The following is a 23,309-nucleotide window of genomic DNA, read 5'->3' on the forward strand; positions in this document are numbered from 1 at the left end:
CAGAAGAGTGGCAAGGCTCCCAAATTCAAGGAGCTCAGTGTCTCACCTGGCACAGCCAGGTAAGGGATGGTCAGGTAGACAGAGCCATACAGTGTGGTTTGGGCCATGATAGGTCTAAGTTTCAATAGGAGTGTTAGGGAGGGCCTTTATGAGCAAGGAACCTCTGAGCTGAGGGGGTCTCAGGATGACAGAATGGGAGAAGAGTATCATGGGAATACTGTGTGCAAAGGTAATGAAGCAGGGATGAGTGGGCTGCATTATGGAGTTGAATTCTGCATCAGAATCTTCTATGGGACTTCATAAAACACTACATGTTCAGGAAGTCTCACCCTGCAAATTTAGATGCCTTGCAGGTCTGGGCAGCAGAGCACTTAAGTGCATGGGTCCCAGAGCCCATCTATCTGGGTTCAAACCCATACTCTACCACTTACTAGCTGTATGACCTTGGGTAAGTTATCTCACTTCTCTGTGTTCAGTTTCTTTATCTATATTTCAGGATAATGATTTACAAGTTTTTCTGAAGGTAAAGGAACTTACTTAGCATATAGCCTGGCACTCAGTAAGCATGTAAGGATGAGATGCTATAATCAACTATTGACCCTCGCTTGAGAACCACAGTGAAAGGAAAAAGCTGACATAGTAGAAAGAACTCAGGCTTGGGCTTAGACAGATCTCTGTGTTGTGTGACCCTAGGTAAGGCCCTTAATCTCTCTGAGTCATAATTGTCCCATCTGTAAAATGGGAATAGCTACCTTGTAGGACTGTTGAAAGGACTGATAGTAATAATGATACAGGTTTCAGCACAATGCTTAGCAATAGTAGGTGCTCGATAAATAACAGCTATTGCTGTTGTTAAGGCATTCTAGAATAGGAGCTTAGCTCATTTCAGTTGGGTCTAGTGGTTTTAGAATACAAGTAGGCATTTATCCTCTTTGTCTGGATAATTAGGTTCACTGCATTTTGAAATAGAAAAATCGTATTTACTTATAACAGCAAAGTCACCCACCATCAACCAGTATGCCTAGAACCTCAGGGTAGTGTTAATGGTACAACTTTAATTCCATAGCAGAGTCTGTCCATCACTTCCTGGCTCTCCAGCAAACTACATTGCAGAGGAAGGAAAAAGGAGCATTGTACTCTTCATAGACTCCTTCGTAGATGCTCCTCGGAGTTTGTGTGCTGGATGTCTGTAGCGGGCATTCCCAACCTGCATACATTGTCTGGGACACACACTCAATCGCCATTGAGATGGGGGCTTTTCCCACGAAGGCAGCCAGCAAGCCCTAGTTCAGAGAGGCTTATGTGTCACACACTTTGCATCAGTAAGGCAGATCTTAGCAGTGAAACATGTGAATTGTTCGGACTGATGTCACAGCACACCATGACCCCTGTGTTTGTCACTCATATAGAACTTATTAAATAGCAAAATAGTTTACCTGAACTTTTTTGGCCAGGCTTAGTGGCTCAGCCTGTAATCCTAGCACTTTGGGAGACTGAAACGAGTGGATTGCCTGAGCCCATGGGTTTGAGACCAACCCCGGCAACTTGGTGAGACCTTGTCTCTACAACAAATAAAAAAAAATTAGCCAGGGGTGGTAGCACGCACCTTTAGTTCCAGCTACTAGGAAGGCTGAGGTGGAAGGATCGCCGGAGCCTAGCAAGTTGACGCTGGAGTGACTATGAGTGTGATACTGCACTCCAGCCTAGGCGATGGAGACTCCAACTCAAAAAAAAATCATTTTTTAAATACAAAGTTAAAGCATTGTTGATTGATGGACAGATTTCTCTGGATGTGTTCTTTGCAGAGGCAGAATAGATAAGTTTCCAAGCATCATAAATGATGGAAGACCAATCATTTCCTGCTCAGGTCAGGGGCTAGGGGGCTATGTGGGTAGGGTATCTTGTCCAAGCCAGGAGTCAAGAACATATTTCATCAAGTAAACCTCAAAGCCACTCTGTGAATGGGGTATTATGGGAAAATGGAGGGAAAAGGCTATGCTACCCACTCATCACAGCCTGTTTTTTATTCTTTTTGGACACAGACTTCCCATCTCAGCTTGCCTTGCAAGACTGTTGAAAGACAAGTGGGATGGGAGGGAAAAATGATCTGCACTTTATCTGGATCTGGTGCCTCAAACCTGCGGCACACAACTCCCTACACTCTTTGCCCTTCAGACAGAAGGCAGAGGGCTCCAGAGGTCTGGAGCAGAGTTTCTCAAACTGGAGCTGTGTTGGAATCCCTGGAGGATATGTGAAAGCCCAGATTGCTGGGCTTCCCTTCAGAGTCTGATTCAGCAGGTCTGGAGTGAAGCCTGAGCATCTGCCTTTTTTAACTTACTCTCAGGTGATGCTGTTGGTCCAAGTGGTCTCACACTTGGAGAACCTTTGCTCTAGGGCATGGCAGAACGATGGGATGAAAAGTGCCTGAGTCCCTGAATCACCACGTGGAGTAAAGCCTCTGACTGTATTTAGTATCTGAACTGCATAAGAGTACGTTACAGATCTGAAATTTGAGGGTTTGTTTATGATAGCTGCTAGCAGGACACTAGAAATGAAGGCTGAAGAAAAGACTTTCCCCAAGTGAAAATCGATAGCTTTATAGAAAGCAAAAGCTACCGATGAGAAGTAAGGAAGTCTAGATTTTATATTCAGACCTCAACACCTTGAATCCTTCAGTAAACTCCAATATGATTTCTATTGACCACAGTCATGATATCAAAAGTCACTTTCAAATTCTACTGAACATAAAAGAAGTGGCTGTAATCCACTATTAGGGAAACAAGCAAAGAAACAAAATTGCTCACTTAACCAGGGTCCCTAATTATGTTAAACTCCAACACTGGAATTCAGCCATATCTTTTCCTCTTGATTCCCACTGCCATTATCTCGGCTCAGGAGTAAACATTACGATTGAAATGGGTTACCCACTTCCTCTGTGCCAGGCACCATTTAAGCTCTTTGCATGTATTTTAGTACTTAATCCTAGCATGCATTTCCTGGAGGTGTGCAATGGCTTTCTGCTTACAGCTGGCAGATTAATCTTCTCAAAGCAACACTTTGAACATGTCACTCTTCTGATCAAAACCTTTAGGGCCTCTTTACAGCCTATGGAGCAAAGTCTAAACTCCTCAGCATGACCTTAAACTCTCTCCAAAATCTCATACGTAAGTACTTGACAATCCTAAACTCATTACAATGTGCACCGGTGATTACCAAATGTTAGTGTATATACGAACTCCTGGGAAGACTACTGAAAGGCAGATTCCCAGGTACCACTCAAATTGCCTTCATGAAAATAGTTGGTGATGAAGCCTGGGAACCTGCATTTAATAGACTTTTTTAAAGAGTGCTTTTAATTTAGCAGCAAAAATGAGGGAAAAATAAGGAGATTCCCCCATATACCTCCTGCCCCCACACATGCACAAGATCCTTCACTACCATGGAACATTTATTACAGTTGAAGAACCTACATTGACACATAATTATCACTCACAGTCCATAACTCATGTTAGGGTTCACTCTTGATGTTGTGAGTTCCATGGGTTTGGAAAAATGTATAATGACATGGATCCATCATTATAGTACCATCCAGAGTAGTTTTTATTGATCTAAGAATGCTCTATTTATTCCTCCCTCCCCCCTCACTTCTGATAACCCCTCATCTTTTTAGTGTCTACCTAGTTTTGCCTTTTCCAGAATGCCATCTAGTTGGAGTTATTGGTGCGTAGCCTTTTCAAATTGTCTTCTTTCACTTAGTAATATGTATTTAAGTTTCCTCTATGTAACTTCGTGGCAAAATAGTTCATTTATTTTTAGTGCTGAACAATATTCCATGGTCTGACTATCCCATCTACTGAAGGACATCTTGGTTGCTTTCAAGTTTTGGCAATTATGAATAAAGGTGCTGTAAACATTCATGTGCAGTCTTTTGTGTTGACATCAGTTTTCAGCTCCTTGGGTAAATACCAAGGAGCACAATTGTTGGATAATATGGTAAGGGTAGGTTTCATTTTGTAAGAAATCACTAAACTATCTTCCAAAGTGGCCGTACCATTTTGCATTCCCACCGGCAATGAATAAGAGTTTCTGCTGCTCACAGCCTTGCGAGCATTTGAGGTTGTCAGTGTTTTGGATTTTGGCCCTTCTAATAGTACAGAATGTGCAGTGGCATTGTAGTTTTGCTTTAATTGCATTTTCCTGATGTAAGGTATGTATATGTATGATGTGGAACATCTTGTCATATGCCTGTTTGCCATCTGTGTATCTTCTTTGGTTAAAGTCTTTGGCTTAATTTTTCTTTTTTCTTTTAATTTTTAAGATGTGGGGCACAATTCAGGGTTAGGCACATAAGTGGTCATTGTACAGGTAAAGCTTGGGCCTCCCCTTGGTCCCCACTTCACCTGGTTTGAGACTGGGTACCCTCACTGATGTTGTGTCCCATCCCCCGACCCCTCTGGCAGTGTCCCACTATTGTCAATCCCTTTCTCATCGTATTAAGATAAATGTTCAGGGTGCACATACGAGTGAGTACATGTGGTACTCAGATCTTTGTTTCTATGATAGATCAGAGTATGATAGACTCAAAATTCATCCAAGTTGCTGTGAAGTCCATAATTTTGTTTTTCTTTATGGCTGTGTAACATTCCATCATGTATATGTACCACATTTGTTTTATCCAGTCCACTTTTGATGGGCAGCACAGTTGGTTCCGTGTTTTTCTATTGTGAATAATGCCGCAATAAACATGCGTGTGCAGGTATCTTTTTTATAGAGTGATTTGAGTTCCTCTGGGTATATTCCCAGAAGGGGAATTGCTGAGTAATATGGAAGGCCTATTTTTACATCTTTTAGGAATCACCACATTGTTTTCCACAGAGGCTGTACCAGTTTACACGCCCACCAAAAGTGTAGAAGCATTCCCTTTTCCCCTCATCCCTTCCAGCATCTGTTGTTTTTTTGAGTTGTTGGTGATGGCCATCGTGATTGGAGTTAGGTGGTATAAAAGTGTAGTTTTAATTTGCATTTCTTTGTTGATTAGTGAGGCTGAGCATTTGTATCTATTGGCGGCTCGTATGTCTTCTTCTGAGAAGTATATATTCATATCTTTTGCCTACTTTTTAATAGGATTGTTAGTTTTTTCCCTTTCGGCATGCTTGAGTTCCTTATAGAAACTGTGACCTATTTTTCAATGGCTTGTTTGTGTTTTTTGTAGATTTAGGCAACAGACTTTTATCTAATATGTCTTTTGCAAATACTCTTTTCCACTATGTGGCTTGTTTTTTCATTCTCTCGATGGTGTCTTACACAGAGCAGATATTTTAAAGTTTAATGAAGTCCAGCTTATCATTTCTTCCTTTCATAAATCATGCTTTTGTTGTTGCATCTAAAAGTCATTACCACACCCAAAGTCATCTAGATTTTTTTCTATGTCATCTTCTAAGAATTTTATAATTTTGTGTTTTATGTTTAGGTCTGTGATTTATTTTTAGTAAATTTTTGTGAAGGGTATAAATTCTGTGTCTAGATTCATTTTTTTGGATGTAGATGCCAGCTCTAGCACCATTTGTTGAAAAGACTATCTTTCACCCATTGCATTGCCTTTGTTAGAATCTACATTTTTAACCAACTTTCTCAGTGATTCTGATGCATTTTGTCTAAAGACCTGCACTTTGAAATTCAGATATTGTTTTTTTTTTTTTTTTGAGTTGGAGTCTCACTCGGTCGCCCAGACTGGAGCGCAGTGGCTGCTCCTGGCCACCGCAGCCTCGCCTGCTGGGGTCCGGCGATCCTTCCGCCTCAGCCTTCCAAGTAGCCGGAATTACAGGCACGCGCTACCACGTCCAGCTGATTTTTTGATTTATTGTAGAGATGAGGTCTCGCTGCCCAGGCGGGTCTCGAACCCGCGGGCTCAGGCAATCCACTCACCTCAGCCTCCCAAAGGCGCGGGATTATAGGCTGAGCCACCGAGCCCGGCTCAGACATTGTTTTTTAATACATTAATGTATTGTTCCTCATGAGCACTGAAAAGACCGACCTTTCCTCCCTGTTGACAATCAGACTTTATATTAAAAAGAAATTACCACTCAGCTTAAGTTTCCATTACAGCAGTTACCACTTCCTTAAGTAAGGAACAAATCTTGTCTTCCCCACTAGACTGTGGGTCTCTTGAAGACAAGGGCCTAGTCTTGGGTATCCTTATGTATTTCTTGCCTTCTTCTGACTTCTACCCTCCCTACATACTTGGTGACTTAAAATTTCTGTCTTTGTGCATTCCGTCAACAACCAGATTGAGTGGGGATAAGACAGAAAGAGGCAGCTCCCTATCCAGACCATGATTATCCTAATGGCAAATCTGCAGTTTGACTACCAGCTCTAAAGTAGTTAATTGTCGAGTAGTTTTCAAGTGACCCGTTTTCTATAAAAATGACTTTCTCTACCTTCTTACTTTCTTATGGAACACCTGCAGCTTTCCAAGTATTTCTAAGCTTTATGAATTTTCTGGAGAAAAAAGAATTAAGCAGATATTATTATTCAGTTCTGTAAAAGTAATCAGAGACAACTTTAATTTGATGTTTCGATGAAAGCTCTGGCAATGGGGGTTGACACTGCCAGATTGAAAACTGGGGGTGGGGGGGTGGGGGACAAGGCTGCTTTTCTAAAAATACCAAATTAAAAATTCTTCAGTTTCCAACTACATGAAAGAGAATCTCCGTGGCAGGGAGTTCTAGTCACAGACATTTTATTGCAGAAATGGTCACATTTTGTTTTCCAAACATGCTCATCTGAAAGTTGTGGGCAACAAAAGGGAAAATCTGTACTACCTGCTTTTATCTTTTCTTATGGATAGGACTTTGAGCTTCTTTGTGTCTCAGTACCTCATTTGGAAAATAAGGAGGTCAGGACTCAGGGCAACTATAGTCTTTGGGCGAAATTCAATCTGCTGCCTGTTTCTATAAATAAAGTTTTATTGAAATAAGTCATGCCCATTCATCTAAGTACTGTCTGTGCTACTTTTGTGTGCTCTATCAAAGCAGAGTTGAGTAGTTGCAACAGAAACCTACAAAGTCTGAAATACCTACTATATGTGCATGTTTATAGGGATGTTTGCCAGAATGTTCTTCCAGAAGAATATTTTTTTGCAGAATATTTCTTCGCAGAAAAAAATCCGCCACCCCTGGATGACACCCTTTCATTTCTAAAAGTTTAAAAGAACATTAATTTGTTCATTTATTCATTCATATGCCTTCGAATAGCTGGGGTAGAGCCCAGGGCTATTCATTTTAACAAGTTCCCCCAAGAGATTCGTCTGAAGTTGCTACATTAACCTTTGAGAAATGCTGGTCTAGGCAATTGTGTGGTAGTGATTTGTGATCCGCTTAGTGGCCAACTAAAGGTGAGGAGAAGTGACTTGATTCCACATTTCAACAAACACGTCTTGTGCCCTGGTGATGTGCAAGGCTAACTCTTCTAGGTACTGCAGTTACAGAAAGAACCTGGAAAACATGGCTGCCATCACAAAGCTCATGTGCCCATGAGCCTCCCAGAAGTTCTGTGCACCCCAAGGAAGATCTATTGCTCTGGGATCTGGGCCAGTGCCTGAAATGAAGTGAGCAAAGGTCATACTTTGTCACTGACATTGTCTTCTAACCACAGTGTGAAACCCACATCATTGTGAAGGCACTGACCAAAGGACTAAAATGGCCATTGACCCAAGAGCTAAATGGCCACATGCTAAAGTGAAAGCTGCCAAGAATTATACTGGTTAGAGTCGAGAAAAAGATGAGTCTCTCCTATGACCTGCTCCATCTTATTTTATGTTTGTAGTTATTCACGTATGTATGTATTTACTTATTTAAATCTCTTGAGAGTGTTGAAACCCAGTTTGTTTCTCTAATAGCCTTGGTTGCCATGTGTTTCACTTCTAGTAACCTCCCTTCACCTGTGCTATTTGTGGAGACCTCCCTGCCTTTCACGCTTTCTTTTATTCTTGCACTAATGATTGCTGTTGTTTCCCTGGGTTTTGGCTTTCTCCAATCAATTTGGAAAAGAAAAATTTGAAAATCGATATAATAAACAAATCGCAGTGACTACAATGAAAATATTCTGCAAATATAAATGCAACCATTGTCTTCCCACCCTCCACAGCTCTCCAGCCCTGGGATGCCAATTGCCTTCCCTTTTCCACACGGGAAAAGAAGGCTGGGTGATTCACTGCATGGAGCTGAGTCAAAGATGAAAACATGCAAACCTAGAACTGTGATGTACACTGTCAGCAGGATAGAGATTGGAAGGGATGTGAGCTTTGGTGTCAATCTGACATGGATACAGACATGGCTTCATTTCTAATTAGCTTGGGTAACTAACCTTGGGCCTCATGTTTTATCTCTCTGAGCCCCAGTTTTTAAATCTGTAAAATGGAGAGAATACCATGTGCAAAAGCCCAGTGCAGTGTCTGGCACAAAGTGTACTCACAGTAACTGACAGTGCCCAGTCCTTCCCTACCCCTGCAGTGTTGATTGGGAGCTCTCAGGACTCAGAGAGGGTGGCTGCCTATGGAGGTGAGGCTGGAATCTGGGCTGTCATCACTGGGTGCAAAATCCGTATACAGGTCCCCATGACTGAAGTCTGATGCCATTTCCGTAGCCACTGTCTGGCCAGAACAAAGAGTCAGAATGTCTGGGCTCTGCTTTTGTTCAGGCCTGGAACTGAGTCCTCTGGCAGGTCAGCTTCTTTAAATGTGAATTGAGAATAACTACTCTCCAATAGGGAACAAAAAAAGATTCAACTAGTTTCCCATCCCTTTCTGTGCTCCTTTCCTTGTGTCTCCATGATACCTGGAACTTATCAGTGGAACGTATTTCTTTCTTGCTCATGTTACATTTCATTCATTCATCAAATTCTGATTGTGTCTGATGTACCAAACACTGGACTAGGCTCTGGAAAGTCCTGTCTCCAAGGAACTTCCCCTTCAGTGGCGGGGAGAGAGATGCCAACATAAGAATAAGTACACATTGTGGAGTGCTGGAAGTCGGCAGCTATTGATGTAAGGGGTGACTCTAGACCAGAATCTGAATACCTTATGGAGGGCTTGGGTGAGTGGTGAAGGCTGAGGGGTGTCTCGCCCAGGAGCCCTGGGGCCCAGAGCAGAGTACAGGGCGGGTCAAGGAAAGCAAGAGCCCCATGCTGCTGGGCAGAGGGGGAGAGGGAAGGGCAGGAAGCAAAGCAGCTGAGAGGGAGGCAGGACCCACCACATGCAGGGGGTTATCTGCCAAGGCAAGGGGTGTGGGTGTAATTGAGGGTGGACAAGAAGGAGGGGTCACTGTAGGGTTTTGCGTAGAGTTAGGACATGGCTCATTTTCATTTCAATATAATGCTTTTTGGAAGGAGGGACCCTGAGAAACTTAGAATAAACTTAGTTCACATTTTGCCTCAGCATAGCCATTTGTGCTTAAATTGACATGCTTTGAATCTAGCACAGGTTAGACATAGAGAGATACAGTTCCAATAGGCAGGTTTTAGGAAGCGTTCAGACATTTTACTGTAGGTTGAGCTGGCAGCCTACCCCATCCTCTAGGCAAATCTCCATCAGATACAAGACCAGGACAGCCGACCCAGTCAATTCATGGTTTGGCATAATAATCTCTAAGAAACTTTCAGGCCCCTTAGTGGACTGAAGCCATAGAAATGATAAAGGACCACCTTTTTGCTAAGGAGTTTGTGGATTGCAAATATCTGAGACCTGGAAAAACCCCTCCCCTTGTCTCCTCCCACCTAGCCCACTACCCGAGGGCATGAGATGCTAATGTCTGGCAGTGTCAATATCTAAGACTCATGTTGCTACAATCAACATCAAAGTCCTGCAGCCCTGAACATTCCTTTTGGTCCAGACATCTCCAGGTCTAAGCCCCCCCTTGCCGCAAAGACCCGTAAATATACCCAGTTCTTGGCCCTTCAATGCCACACTTGCCTCTGAGAGTTGGCTCCCATTCCAACCTGTAAAAGGTGAAAAATAAACTTTACTTCCTTCCACTTCTTACTTGGATGCAATCTTGCATTATTCCCGTGGTACCGGCACTGACCCACCTTGTTTCAGTTCACCCTTTCATTTTTGGAACGGCATTTGTTGAGATCAGAGTGAGTGACCAAATTTTCATTGACTCTCCGGGTTGTGCACATAGTAGTCACTCAATAAATCTCAATGGAATAAGTGGCTCAGCCTGTAAACCCACGCCTTTGGGAGGCTGAGGTGAGTGGATTGCCTGAGCCCGCAGGTTCGAGACCCGCCTGCGCAGGTGAGACCTCATCTCTACAATAAATAAATAAATTAGCTGGGCTTGGTAGCGCATGCCTGTAGTTCCAGCTACTTGGAAGACTGAGGCAGAAGGATCACCGGAGCCCAGCAGGCTGAGGCTGCGATGGCCAGGAGCGGCCACTTCATTCCAGTCTGGGTGACAGAGTGAGACTCCAACTCAAAAAAAAAAAAATAACCAAACAAACAAAAAAAGAAAAAAAAGAACACATGGGAAAATGCTTTCTGAGTTACAAAGCATTGTAAATGTGAATAGATAACTGCTACTATTTAAAGAATTATTCAGCCGGGCTCGGTGGCTCAGCCTATAATCCTGCGCCTTTGGGAGGCTGAGGTGAGTGGATTGCCTGAGCCCGCGGGGTTCATGACCCACCTGGGCAACTTGGCGAGACCTCATCTCTACAATAAATGAAAAATCAGCTGGGCGTGGTAGCGCGTGCCTGTAGTTCCAGCTACTTGGAAGGCTGAGGCGGAAGGATCACCAGAGCCCAGCAGGTCGAGGCTGCGGTGGCCGGGAGCGGCCACTTCATTCCAGTCTGGGCGACAGAGTGAGACTCCAACTCAAAAAGAAAAAAAAGATTATTCACATGCCCTTTCAAATCAAATAGAAGCACACTCAATGAACTCATTGCATGATCCCTTAGGACAGGGGCAGGGATGGGGAGAAAGCTAGGGAATGACATTGGAGGAGTTCCAAGCACAATCAATGTTCCCCAAACAGCCCTCGGTCTCCTGTCATTATCAACAATGGCAAAACCCCAGCCTTCGGGAACTGTGAAACCGTTTACTTTATAGGAGAATCAGTGGAACAGTCTCTAAATGCACTCATTACTCACAGGTGATACCTGTCACCCCCTGGTGGAACTACCTGTTAAAACCAAATAATCAAACTAAACCAGGACATCTACCGACTATGCATTCCTGACCACTTACCAGGTGTCACCACTGCACCAAGCACTTGCACCCAAGACATCATCTGACCTGCACAAAAGCGCCAGTGACCGACAGAGACCACAAAACAGGTCTTTAGATTTAAACCAATGAGTCAAACCATAAGAAAACTCTATTTTTACAGAAGTGAAAATAATTCTAGCAGCTACATTTCTGGGACCCTCCTTTTTACAGGTCAGACATGGCTTGTGCCGCTTTGCCTGGCTTATATCAATGCTCACACTTGCTCCAGGAGGGGAGTATTGGGGGCATAAATGGGTTTTAGTGACATGGATGCTCTGTACCGTGGTGAAGAAGTCTGGGCTGTAAGTGTACCCACCACCTCCACCTGTGCATATTGTACCCAATTGGCGATATTTTATCCCTCTATCCCTTCCCACCCTCCCCCTTCCAAGTCCCCAATGTCCATTGTACCATTCTCTATGCCTTTGCACTCCCTATAGCTTAGCTTCCACTTTTAAGTGAGAACATGCAGTGTTTGGCTTTCCAATCCTGCATTACTTCACTTAGGATGATGTTCTCCATTTCCATCCAAGTTCCTGCAAAAGGTAGTATTTTATTCTTTTTTCATGACTGAATAGTATCCCATGATATGCGTATATACATATATGTGTGTGAATGCACATGTGTATGTGCATATTTATATGACATGTTCATTATCCACTGATCTGTTAATGAGCATTTAGGCTGATTCTGCATCTTGGCACTTGTGAATTGTGCTGCAATAAACATATGAGCTTAGCTGTCTTTTTCATATAACGACCTCTGTTCCTTTGGGTCCATACCTAGTCGGGGGATTGCTGTATCTAATGCTAGATATACTTTTAGGTCTTTGAGAAATTTCCATACTGATTTCCACAGTGAGTGGACTAATTTACACTCCCTCCAACAGTGTATAAGCCTTCTGTATGGGTCTTACACATGAGAAAATGGAGGTGCTGAGGCATATGTAACGCAACAGAGGTCACACAGGGGGAGGGGAACCTATCAGCAGAACCTCAGGGATGTCCAGGGCAGACACACTCACTTACCCAGGAGCCTGTTGTCCCCTGATTCCCTGTCCCAGTTCTTGCTGCAGGATCTGCAGGCTACTGCTTAGATGTTCAAAGGTGGGTACTCCCCACCCCTACCCCAGGGCAGCCCATTCTGGGTCCAGGCAGTGATGGGCATTTACAACTCTTTTTTTTTTTTTTTGGAGTTAGAGTCTCCCTCTGTCGCCCAGGCTGGAGTGCAGTGGCACACTCACGGCCACCCCAGTGTCAACTTGCTCCGGCGATCCTTCCGCCTCAGCCTTCCGAGTAGCCAGAACTATAGGCACATCCTACCACGCATAGCTGATTTTTTATTTATTGTAGAGATGAGGGCTCACCAAGTTGCCTGGGCTGGTCTCAAACCCGCAGGCTCAGGCAATCCACTTGCCTCGGCCTCCCAGAGTGCTGGGATTGCAGGCTGAGACACTGAGCCTGGCCACAACTCTTTTCTTATATGAACTTGAAATATGTCTCCTGTTACATCTCCCATGCATTTTGATCCTACTTTGCACTGGGACCACACTCACATTATTTTCAAACTTCAAGATGACCCTTCATGGTCAACTCCATCAACTCCAAGATTGAATGCCCTGAAGAGTATGTGCCACAGAAAGAACCAGATACAACCCAGGTGAGCCCCCGATCCACTGCTCAGAGCTGGGCGACTGTGAGAAATCACTCAGCTTCCTGATCTGTACCAGCCAGAAAACGCCATTAATAACACCCGTCTCAAAGCAGTGCTGTGAGATCAGGATGTCCTAATGTACAGCAGAATAAAAAACAATCCTTCAACTGTCTCATTTTCTTAGCACTGAATGAGCTCACCAAGTTCATGAGCGACACACATAATGACTGAAAAAAAGTGCAATAAAACAGGCTTGAAGATGGCAAAAGAAGAATAAACAACAATTTTTTTAAATGATAGAAAAGATATTTATTAAAACGTATTATGTGCTAGATAATATTGTGTTTTCTATTCTAAGTTCAAAACCAATAAGGTAGATGCCATCAGTCTCATTTCACATGAAAAAAAAAATCTGAGATGTTGAGCAATTCACCCAAAGTCATACAGCTTTTAAGCACAGATTCACTCTTGGGACTCTTGTTTTGTTTTTTTTTTTTTTTTTTTGAGTTGGAGTCTCACTCTGTCGTCCAGACTGGAGGGCAGTGGCCGCTCCTGGCCACCGCAGCCTCGACCCGCTGGGCTCCGGTGATCCTTCCGCCTCAGCTTTCCGAGTAGTGGGAATTACAGGCGCAGGCTACCACGCCCAGCTGATTTTTTAATTTATTGTAGAGATGGGGTCTCGCTGCCCAGGCGGGTCTTGAACCTGAGGGCTCAGGCAATCCACTCACCTCAGCCTCCCAAAGGTGCGGGGTTACAGGCTGAACCACCGAGCCCGGCTCACTCTTGGGACTCTTAACCCACATCCAGTCCTCTTTCCACCCCCAGTCCTCTTTTTCCTCCAGCATCTGGCCAAGCCAACGTTATTATCAGTGTTTTCTCGGTCCTGGACTAGATACAGATCATGCCGAGCATGACAGATATGTGGCGGGGGCTACACACTCCTTTGCAAAGTAAACCCTTAAAAAGTCTTAGAGAAGGAAATGCCAGGATGCCGCGTCTGAAGAGCGGACTTGGTAGGGAAGGAGGAAAGGGGAAGACCGGCTGGGGAGACAGATTTTTGAGAGTCTTTTCACAAAATCTAAAAATTACTAACCTTCTACATGTCAAAAGATATTTTTTGTCAACACATGCGAGAACGCCCTGCTGAGAAGGAGCCCAAATGAGCAGATGGGTGAGTTCGCAGACCCGCAGATGCTGGAGTTGGAAAAGTCCCTGCTGACAGTCTCCAAAGGACAAGCCCAGAAACCCCACCCGGCCCAGCTCCTCCTCTGAGCTGGGTGGGTTCAGTCCCTTTCAGGGATCCTGCAGGCATATGGCCTGGGTGGATGAAGATGTATTTTTTTCTACTCCTGTTTCTGCCTTCCGCCTCTACCTCTCTCTCCTTTGCTTCTCCCCGCCTTCCATTTGATTTTCCACAAGCTCCTTGCTTTCATTGATCCAGGCAGGATTGGAGGGCCCATCCCTCGGTGACAGTTGGGCCTCAAGGCTGCAGAGCTGGGATTCCAACAAGGCAAGAGGACACAGTTACACTAAAATCCATCTGTCCTCAAAGACCCTGAGATTTCCCTGGTACCCGACTGCCTCTCAGTCAATAGAGAATCTCCATTTGTACTCTGGAAACTTACAACTCAGAGACGGCTTACACATTGCTTTCCCATAGGATGGTAAGACCAAAGACAAATTATACAAAAGTAGAGATATAAATTCAATATGGTTTCTTAATTTGGACTGTAATTTTGGTTCTGTGCTTCCTGTGGCAGAGAGAGAGAGAGAGAAAGAAAGAAAGAGAGAAAGAGAGAGAAATGGGGAGGGGGAAAGGGAGAGGGAGGGAGGGAATGGAGGGGGAAAGGGAGGAAGGAGAAAAGAAAAAGAGAAAGAAAAGGAAAGAAGAGGAGGGAGGGGAGGAGGAAGGCAAGGGAGGAGGAAGAAGGGAGGGGGAAGGGAAGGAGGAAGAAGAAAGAAAAAGAGAGAAAGAAGAGAAAAGAAAAGAAGAAAAGATTAATCACACAATTAGCATCGTCCTTGAGGAAATGTCTACCACTGCCAGGTGGACACAAGTTTCCTGGTACTTATGTCTGAAAGGGCAGCTTCCTATGAACTTCCTAGTGAGTCCAAGGCTGGGAGACCATCTCTCAACTTTCCCAAGACAGTTCCTTTTGAGATGAGCAGAACTGGACACTTAAACCAGACCTACTAACCACAGCTCCTTGGGTTCACATGTAGGACCCAAGTGCTGTGGACTAAGTTTGTGATAAGACCAAGATCAGTCTTTTTACTGCTCAAAGAGTAACCTGATGACCAGCAGCATCAACATCCCCGGAGGTGTGGTCAGACACGGAGAGTCACAATCTCACTACTGACCTAGGAATAGAATCTGCCTTTTGGTGAGGTCGGTGGAAGATTCCTATGCACATTCAAGTTTAAGAAATACTGCTCCAGTGCAGTTGTTCCTAACGTACCTGAAATTAACGCATTTGCTCAATTTAGCACACTCCTCACTCACTGTCTGTATTAGCCAAAGCCCATAGGAATTAGGGGATTCACTAAAAATACAGATTCCAGCCTCCCAAAGAGGTATATCCCTCATCCTTAACCTTGACTGCACATTAATCTCTCCAAAGGGGCTTTATTAAAAGTACAGATGCTTGGCCTAGTCATCAGGATTATTTGGTTGGGGGTGTGGCCTAGTCATAAGGATTTTAAAAAATATATATTTTACTGTGCAGCCTGGTTGAGGTGTCCTCAACTAGAGGATCAAAATTAGCCCAGCTACACAACTGATGTTAAGATGTCCGTGCTACTATTGTGGTGGTGAGATTTAGTTTAGCATCAGTGAGTTCTGGGTGCCCACTCTACACCAATTCAGCGAGAATCTAGGACCAAGCTTCCAGAGGTTTCTGAAGCTCTGTAGCTGACTCTCCTTGAAACCCTGGTACAGTATCACTGATTAAAGCACCTGGCATACAACAGGTGATGTATAAAGGTCACACGCTATTCTTTAGTAAGAAATGGACATACCTGAAATTAACTCATTTGCTCAATTTAGCATGCTCCTCACTCTCTGCCTGTATTAGCCAAAGCCCATAGGAATTAACCACCAAAGTTGGAATTCCCTGAGGACTAGTGGTGATAAGCTTAGTAGGGCAGGGTATTCCTTCAGGGGCCTTAAGATCGCAATCTAACCCTAACTGTCAGCCAGGCCTGCTTTCCTCTATAACCATGAGTTTCCAGAACATACACAGGAATCTCACTAGACCTACAGAAGCTTCCTGAATTCTCTTAGACCAAAGCCATTCAGGAATAACGATCCACACACCAACAATGTAATACACTTTGGAGAAATATGGAATCCCAAGATCCCAAGGACCATCGTTCTTGGAATTCAGTCACCTGAATTCAAGAGACACCTCTGACATGAAGTGGCCATGGGTCCTGTTATTCCAGATGTTTCTGTGAGGATGTTTATGAATAGGATAGACATTTACACAAATGCACTTTGAGTAAAGCAGATTGCTCTCCATAACAAGAGTGGGCCTCATCTAATCAGTTGACGGTTCGAATAGAAAAAAAGACTGGCCTTGCCTGGGCAAGGGAGAAGCTCCAACAATTCAGAATTGAATTGCAATATCAGCTTCCCTTGGTCTCTAACCTACTGGCCCACCCTGCAGATTTTGGACCTGTTAGTCTCCATAACTGCACGAGTCGATTCCTACAAATAAATCTCTTACACACACACACACACACACACACACACACACACACACACACACCCCATTAGCTCTTACTAATAGTGTGCTCAATTATAGAATGTGTACATATGGATTATGGGATATTGGCTTAGATTAAAATTTTCAAAGTGTGATTTTTTTTCCATAGGAAAAAATTGCGATCATACCTGTGAAAAAAGATTAAGTCAAGTTTAATACAGAATTTTTCAGCAACTTTAAACCTTGAATATGCTCCTATGAACGGTGACTCTGAACATTGGTCTGCAACATAACCTAAATTTATTTGATTATACAATTAATGTGCTGTATGAACATTTAGGGTTTCTTAAACTGGAGTCTGTAGATCATTTTCCCTTCAAGAAATGTGTGGATAAAATTCAGAGAGGGTCCATCTAATAACTTGGATGGTAATATATTTATTTATTTTCACTGGCCTCCAATGTAGGCACCAATAACCACAGTCCACAGGCCCAACAATTCTGTTTTGATAATTAAAATTGTATTGTTTTATTGGAACACAGCCACACTCACTCATTCACATTTTATCTGTGACTGTCTCTAGCTAGAATAGCAGAATTCTGTAGTTATCACAAAGACAGTAAGTTCTACAACATAAAAATTTTTAAAAGTTACTATCTGACTACATATAGTGTGATACTGTGATTTACCCTAAGAAATATAAGGCTCATCTCCTTCCCTGGTTCCTGGTACAGAGTTCCTAAAACCTTTGTAATTTCATAAGTGATGGAAGTGACAGGAGCATCTTATATTCTATTTTTTGGTCTTCCACTCTAGTTTCTGACACAGCTCCTAAGCCCTTGGAATTTCCCAAGTGATAGGAGCTTTTTTTGTTGTTCTAATGAAGTGACGATGGTGGATTCCTAGATGGGGCCTGGTCACCAGAAAGACCAAGCCAGGATTAGAGCTTGGAATGTTCAGCCCACTCCTTATCCTGTGAAGAGACTGAGTTAATAATTAATCATGCCTACGTGATTTAAAAACTTTTTTTAATGTTTAAAAACACTTTTCTGAGAATTCCAAAGGCCGACTACCAAAAGGGTCCATTGCACAGACAACAGGAGAGAATATCCTTCTAAGAAACTGGCATCCCAGGATCACATTCGGGGGAACAGAGTTTGCCTCAGATGTCTACCCACTTCCCCAATCCCTGAGCAGATAGATAAGAGAGATGTAGAACCTGATATAGGACTTACAACTGGTAATTTCAATTAGGACAGGGGACAAGCACTGCTCTCATAAAACCAATGCCACGGCCTCATTGTCCCTCATAGCATTCTAGGCAGCCATCAGGATGTGACTTTACAGATAAGGAAACGGGTCGCCCAAGCTCTTCTTGGCCGTTGGCCACTTCCAGTCAACATGGACTCTGATCACAACAAGGAAAAGGTCAAGTTTCAGGTTTGGATTTTTCTGTAAGAAGCAACAGGACTATTTGTTGATTTTCTCTCTCTTATTTTCAAGACTGGGAGGATGAAAAACACACAAGTCTGGACAGAGACGCAATTCTTCTAACTGAGCTTTGAACCCACACCAGACAAGTGAGGATGCTGATACCTGCTCTATTGATGATGATACACATAAACCTTTATTATATACACATACTATAGAAACATACTATATACATGACTGTATATGTATACATATAAGCACACATATGCATGCAAACACATACATACACATATGGATATGGTTGTATGTATATATATATGCAAACATATGCATATACTTACGTGCATATTCACACATGTATAGGCATACACTATATGATTTTTATGAGGTTCGAGGGAGATTGTGGATCAGAGAATCTTTGACAAATTCCATAAGGAATTAACAATTAGAATAAGAATAATGATAGACAGTCATGTGTTTATTTAACATAGTTTATTGAACACTTATTGTATGTCAGACTCCATCCTAGGTGCTGGAGATACAGTAGTGAATAAGAACAACCAAGGCTCTGGTCTCTTGCGACTCACACTTTAGTGGAGAAAACACAGGCAATGAAACAAAAAGCAAATCCTCCAGACATTTTCAGAGAGAGAAAAATTGCATGGACAAGATATCCCAGGGAACCACAGTTGAGGAGGGTGGGATACTTTAACTAGGGTGGTCAAAGAAAGCCTTTTGGTGGAGATGACATATAAGCTGGGAGGATGAGAGACCAAGAAGCCAGCCATGAGCTCTGCAGGAAGTGTATTTCAGGCAGAGGGAACAGCTGGTGCAAAGATCCGGAGGTGGAAATGAGATCATCGCATTCAGGGACAAATGAAATTTCATTCCTTTTGTGTGTTTGTGGTATAGTAGCATTTGCAGTGGATGTGGCAGGGAACATGGGTAGGAAATGAGCACAGAGAGCTATGCTGAGGCCTGTCCCAGGGTTAAGTGTCACAGGGTTTTGAACACAGGAGAAAGACGTCATGCAATTCCTTTTTTTTTTTTTTTCTGGAAAAGCCAGGATTCCAGGAAATCCAGAATGAAGCAAACATCAAAGGTAACTGTTCAGCTTGGGGTGGAAAGAGAACGTTGAGGGTAAGGTGATCACATTTATACATACTAGGAATCAGCTGTATTCGGCAGGTAGATGTGACTTTTATTAATATTCCCATCAGCCCCTGTGGACAAGATTGGATAACTCTACGGGAAAATTTGGAAGGAGATAATGAGGCTGAGCGCCTTGCTTGACAACATACCATTCACCAGTAAGGTCGCCATTCATTATGACAGCTCTAACTTCTGGAAGCACAGTCAAATGAAACCTCAAAGGCAAACCTCAGTCATGTGCCGACAACCCCAGGGTATGTCAGCTCCAGCAAGTGATCTGGTAACCCAAGGAACACTTGCCCTTCCTCCTTTGCTACCTTATTCCAGGAAGACAGCACTGACCACAGTATGAAATTATATATATATATATATAATTCACCTACTTCATTCCATCTCCATCTCCATCCTAGTGTCAGTTTCCAATTAGAACAGCCTCTGACCTGGCCCCGACTTTCACATGACTTTTGACTGCTCCCCACCCACGTTCAGTAGTTCAGCACAGCCTGAGAAAACTCAACAAAGGCAGGTTTGTGTAGACCTTCACATGCTCAAAACCTTACAGTGACTTTCCTCTGACTACAGGGTAGAGCCCTAACTTCTTCCAAGGCCCAAAGGGCTTCCAGGATGCCGCGTCACTCTCACCTCTTGCCGCTCGCCTCTCACGGATGGTCTTGCAGCTCTGGGAACTTCAACTTGACCCTTCTTCCATGAGTGTTCACACACATTGTTCCCTCTATATCAAACATCTTCCTCACACTCTTCATCTACTTCACTCCAACCCCCTGCCCCAAGGGGTGGCTCAAATGTACTTGTGTTGCGTAGCTTTTGCTGAACATATTGGGTGACCACCATATGTTCCCCAACACCTTATCCCTAAAGCACCCTGGAAGACTCATCAGAGACTCTGCTCTGTCAGCACCATGAGGTCAGGGACTGGTACTGTCTCCACAGGCTGAAGCAGAGTTTCAAAATATCATCAGCCTGGGTGAATTGAACTCTGACTTCCTGAACAGCGTGACGTGAGAAGACCTTCTGAGAGTTCCTCTTCCAGCTGTGCATCCTATTCTCAAGTAGGTTAAGAAGGAGCCATGTCCTTCTCCTGAATGTTAAAGGTGAGAACTTTCAGCCCAACCTTCTTTTGCACAGGTGAATAATGATGGGGGAGAGCAGGCCACCATCCTGTTCCCAGCCCCATCTGTCCCCTTCATTAAGTTTTGGGGGACCAAACACCACTGTGTTCCTGGCTTACTCTCCAACACTTCCCAGGCTCCCACTTCTCCTCTTCTCTCCCACAATACTTATCCCCCCCCTTGTTCTCCTCCTACTTCCCACAACCATCTTTTGTTGTTTGTATTTTCCCTCCTGTTCTTCCAAGAGAAAGATCCCATTTCTAAGGCTCATGCTTTGCCAGTGTTGCTTGGCGCAGGGCTGACTTCTCCCTGAAATGCCTGCCAGACCAACTCAGGCACCCAGGCAGGCACCACCAGCCCTCCCTTTCCTCGGTACTTGTTGTCAAAAGCTCTGCTCGCCTGAAGCTTCCAAAATAGAATTGTGCTGTGACCTCCATTTAATAGGCTGCCCTCTTGATGGGCAGATCTGCCTGCTCCATGCCAGCAGCCTGGCCTGGGGACCACCAGGATACCCAGAGGCCACGGGGTGCCCACAAGGTGCAGCGGGAGGAATGTCAGCAGGAGAGTGGCAAGGCTGGCAGGAGGGAGCCAGGACAGGAGAGGGCAAAGGAAGGAACTCAGTGAGGAGGCAGGAAGACAGTGGCTGGGAGGAAATCTTAGGTGTGAAACTGAGCCCAAGGAAGGAATGGGGAAGAAAGGACATGAGGATAGTTCTCTGAAACTCTATGTGTGTGTGTGTGTGTGTGTGTGTGTGTGTGTGTGTGTGTGTTGGTGGAAAATATCCATAGAAATTCTTATTGAATATCTGCTCCATTGCTTCTAAATATCTGCTCAGGACTTCTCTGAGGGGGAAATTATTATTAATTCCCACCCTCCAGAGGAGGGAACTGGAGGCTTGGAGAGGAAAAAAAGACTGAGTATTTATTTTTGATTCTCCAGCATACAGCCCAGTGTCAAGATACAAAGCAAGCTCTATCCAGCACAATGTTACATGAACAATGAATACATTAATAGATTCAGCATGTCTGATTCCAAATCCTGTCCTTTTATCATTATGTTTTTCTGCATTTCTCTCAATAGGAAACACACACAAAGGAAAGACTCATGAAGTTAAGTGAACACATGTGATTTGCTCATTTCCATATGTTCTTCTGCATTTTGCTGGCAGGAGCCCCAGTGCTGGGTGGAAGAGCCTCTTCTTGGTCTGACTTGAGCCATCAGCAATGTAGGTCAGTATGGCCAGTGGGCTTCTTAACAGATCTCTGACATGCCCTCATTATCATTACCCTATGCCAGGTTGGGTGGTGGAAAAAGGTATCAACAGCACATCATGTGGGATTTGAAAGGATTCTGAAAACACAAAGTGATATATATGCATGGAAGGTGGTCATTGTCACTGTTACAGATGTCATTCCACAAAATAGGAGCTGGGCATTCCTGACATCATCTTTTACAAACTGGCTCCTTGCAGCACTAGGAAAACGTGGTCTCAGAATTACAAGCCTAGGAGGATCAGGACTGGAACCTCAATATTTTGATTTCTATCCATTCAAATCAAACAAATATTTGTCAAGCATCTACTTTTGTGCCAGACAGTCTCTGTTAGGCAGTAGGTATACAGATGGGGCACCCCTCTTTGTGGAGTCTAGAATCAGGAGAGGAGATATGTATCAAACAAAGACAAACAGAGAAACACAAGCTGAGCTGCATACCATGGAGAAATGAATCTATTACATGCTACAAGGAGATCCACTCTGCTGATAATAGCAGGGTGAGGGAGGTCTCTCTAAGCAAATGACACTGAGACCTGAGAAGGCAGATCCCGGTTGAGAAGATGCAAGAGGCATTCCTGGTCCAGTGATTTAGAGGAAAACATACCTCACTTCAAATTATACTTCAAGAATGATAAAATCAAGAAAATGTCAGATTAATGTTGATTCAATAATAACAACTAGTTATAGACGCCTACTATGTGTCAGTAGGTGTCATAGCAAGGAAGTGCCAAGGCAGTATTTGAACTCAGATCCATCTGCTTGTGAAATTCTATAGATAATTTCTTTACATTGTCTTGCAGACGAGCATCCCACCGTTATGAGGAAAGGGGATAAACTGTCAGCCTGTGTATGGAGAAATTTCTGCAGGGTTTTTATAAATACCTTCCCATGAAAAAGAAGTTCAAGTCATATTGACTAGACTTAGAATTAGACACTTAAGAAAAGACACTTAGGATGGTTTAGATATGGTTTGTCCTCACCGAAACTCCTGTTGAAATTTATCTAGTGTTGGGAGGGGGTGCCTTTAAGAAGTTATTAGGTCATTGAGGTGGATTAATGTCTTTTTCACAAGGCTTGGTTAGTTTTCATGGGAAGTAAATGAGTTCTCGTAGGAATAGAGTAGTTCCCATGAAAGTGGACTGTTAGGACTGTTATAAAGCAATGCTGCCTGCCCTGTTTTGCTCTCTTTGCTTGAGCTTGCTCATGCTTCCACTTTTCCCCTTGCTATGAGGCAGCATTAGGCCCTTGTCAGATGTGGCTGCCTGATCTTGAACTTGCCAGTCCCCAGAATCATGAGCCAAAATGAACCTTTCTTTGTAAATTACCCAGTTTGGGGTATTTTGTTACAGCAACACAAAACAAAGACAGATGTTTTGTTTTAAAAATACAGTAGCTAAAACAATCTGATCATCCTCTCAAGCTTTATAATGGAAACAGTTCCCCATTTTATGAAGTCATTTTCCATGGCCATGTAACAGTTCACAGAATGGCTGAGAGTAGGTGCATACCCAAATGGGATGCCTTCAAGTGGCAGTGGAAATTTGAACTATACAGAGTTTGGTATAAAACCAGAAGGAGTGGTTGAAATTGGAACCAAACTAAGCATGAGGACCAACTAAAGACATTCAAGTTCCTTTTTTAAAAGAGTTGACAATCCAGCAATATTATTCATAGGTATGTACCCTCTCAATTGTAAACA

This window comes from Carlito syrichta, unplaced genomic scaffold, assembly GCF_000164805.1.
Source record: "Carlito syrichta isolate Samal-C Ts95f unplaced genomic scaffold, Tarsius_syrichta-2.0.1 Scaffold316368, whole genome shotgun sequence".
Classification (NCBI taxonomy): Eukaryota; Metazoa; Chordata; class Mammalia; order Primates; family Tarsiidae; genus Carlito; species Carlito syrichta.